The sequence below is a fragment of the Cherax quadricarinatus genome, chromosome 81 (genome assembly GCF_038502225.1).
Source record: "Cherax quadricarinatus isolate ZL_2023a chromosome 81, ASM3850222v1, whole genome shotgun sequence".
NCBI classification, from domain to species: Eukaryota; Metazoa; Arthropoda; class Malacostraca; order Decapoda; family Parastacidae; genus Cherax; species Cherax quadricarinatus.
In genome coordinates this window covers 10,971,667-10,974,592 of record NC_091372.1, presented here as the reverse complement: position 1 = coordinate 10,974,592, position 2,926 = coordinate 10,971,667, and positions in this window count along the sequence as shown.

Below are 2,926 nucleotides of genomic sequence, written 5' to 3'. Positions count from 1 at the left end.
ATAACCCTCAAAAAATCAAGCAGAGACTTATTTCTCTGTCATATTAGGTCAACAGTAAAACAGCATAGGGCCGTAGACGTGGCTTATATACTGTAGTCAGGTGAGGTGAAGCAGGAGGAGGCGGGGTCATAGTGGTACCATCCACTAGTCGAAGTAGTCAGGTGAGGTGAAGCGGGAGGAGGCGGGGTCATAGTGGTACCATCCACTAGTCGAAGTAGTCAGGTGAGGTGAAGCAGGAGGAGGCGGGGTCATAGTGGTACCATCCACTAGTCGAAGTAGTCAGGTGAGGTGAAGCAGGAGGAGGCGGGGTCATAGTGGTACCATCCACTAGTCGAAGTAGTCAGGTGAGGTGAAGCAGGAGGAGGCGGGGTCATAGTGGTACCATCCACTAGTCGAAGTAGTCAGGTGAGGTGAAGCAGGAGGAGGCGGGGTCATAGTGGTACCATCCACTAGTCGAAGTAGGTCTTCGTCCAAAGGTTGAACAAGTGTTGAAGAATTCTTTGTATCAAGATCCCATGATGATGTAGTGTCTGACAGATGTGATAAATGGTTTGAAAACGCTGCTGGGTTAAGCCCTGGCTCTATTTCTAAGACTACGAACACTCCTCTCCAGCGCTATTCTTCGTCTGTCCCGTCTTCCCCACTCATCCCATTTGGGGTCTTACCTGAACTTGCTCGTTCGTTCGTTCCTATGCTGTACTTTCTACAAGATTGATGGACTGAACACATCTGGTGGCTAAAGCTCCCGCTTCAGACACGGAGGGCCCGGGTTCGATTCCCGGCGGGTGGAAATTCCGACACCTTTCCTTACACCTATTGTCCTGTTCACCTAGCAGCAAATAGGTACCTGGGAGTTAGTCGACTGGTGTGGGTCGCATCCTGGGGGACAAGATTAAGGACCCCAATGGAAATAAGTTAGACAGTCCTCGATGACGCACTGACTTCCTTGGGTTATCCTGGGTGGCTAACCCTCCGGGGTTAAAAATCCGAATAAAATCTTATCTTATCTCTCTCTTATCTTATCTTAACTCCATCCTAAGGGACTAATTACCTCAAACTCCTCCTCTCCTTACTCCCTTCTGATTTGTATAGGACTGATGAAGCCACTGTGTGGCGAAACGTTTCTTTAATAAAGATTCTCATATGTTGCATAAGTGTCCCAGTTTTGAATGAGGATCATCCTAAGATGCTCCTGTACGACTGACATATTAAATAGGAAGACAGATTTTGATATTCCTTACATCGAAGACTGAGTCACCGAAAGAAATGTCAGGTCAGTGGAAACATGCAAATGTATTGTTGATGTTGTTGGATGCACCGTTGGTAACGCTGTTGCCTCACATACTGAGTGTCCGTGGTTCAATCCCCAGTACGGGGGAAAACACTGAGCGTGTTTATACCTGCTGTCCCTGTTGACCTAGCGGTAAGCAGGTACCTGCGTGTTAGTCGCCTAATACCTGCTGTTCCTGTTCACCTAGACGTCCTAGAGGTAAGTAGGTACCTGCGTGTTAGTCACCTTATACTTGCTATTCCTGCTCACCTAGAGGTAAGTAGGTACCTGCGTGTTAGTCGTCTTATACCTGCTGTTCCTGTTCACCTACAGGCAAGTAGGTACCTGAGTGTTAGTCACCTTACACCTGTTGACCCTGTTCACCTACCAGTAAGTACCTGGGTGTTATTCGACTGGTGTGGGTCGCACCCTGGGAACAGAATTAACCGAATTTTCCCGATATGCTTTGCAGACGGTGCAACATCCCCGCCCCCCATAGTAAAACAATTAGTGTCAGGGGCCCAAGACTGTTCAACTGCCTCCCAGCATACATAAGGGGGATTACCAATAGACCCCTGGCTGTCTTCAAGCAGGCACTGGACAGGCACCTAAAGTCAGTACCTGATCAGGTGGGTTGTGGTTCTTACGTCAGGTTGCATGCGGCCAGCAGTAACAGCCTGGTTGGTCAGGCCCTGATCCACCATGAGGCCTGGTCAGAGACCGGGCCGGAACTCTATCCAGGTATACTCCAGGTATTGTACTGTATTGGTTGTACAGGTTTAAGACGCCATTATAGTGAGGTTTGTGTTAGTGAAACATTGCTGAAGGTCACATGGATTAGGTCACAGACCGGTGTCTGTGTCACAGACCGATGTATGTGACACAGACCAGTGTCTGTGTCACAGATGTAGTAATGAACCATAGTGATTGAGGCAACAAGCCGGGGAAGGTTTATATACACACGTAATTCAGAAAATTTTACTCAAAATTTCTTACAGAGACTCATTTTGTTTATATTTATAGGGCCAGTGACAGCTTAGACCGTACAAAACCCTATCAAATTAAAATATTTTTAGATTATAGGGCCAGTGACAGCTTAGGCCGTACAAAACCCTATCAAATTAAAATATTTTTAGATTATAGGGCCAATGACAGCTTAGGCCGTACAAAACCCTATCAAATTAAAATATTTTTAGATTATAGGGCCAGTGACAGCTTAGGCCGTACAAAGTCCTATCAAATTAAAATATTTTTAGATTATAGGGCCAATGACAACTTAGGCCGTACAAAACCCTATCAAATTAAAATATTTTTAGATTATAGGGCCAGTGACAGCTTAGGCCGTACAAAGTCCTATCAAATTAAAATATTTTTAGATTTATAGGGCCAATGACAACTTAGGCCGTACAAAACCCTATCAAATTAAAATATTTTTAGATTATAGGGCCAATGACAACTTAAGCCGTACAAAACCCTATCGATTAAAATATTTTTAGATTATAGGGCCAATGACAACTTAGGCCGTACAAAGCCCTATCGAATATTTTTAGATTTAAAGGGCCAATGACAGCTTACACTGTATATAGCCCTGTCAAGTTACATTTTTTTTTTTTTGCAGATAAAACTGTATGAAGACATATTCTGCATATTATGGCT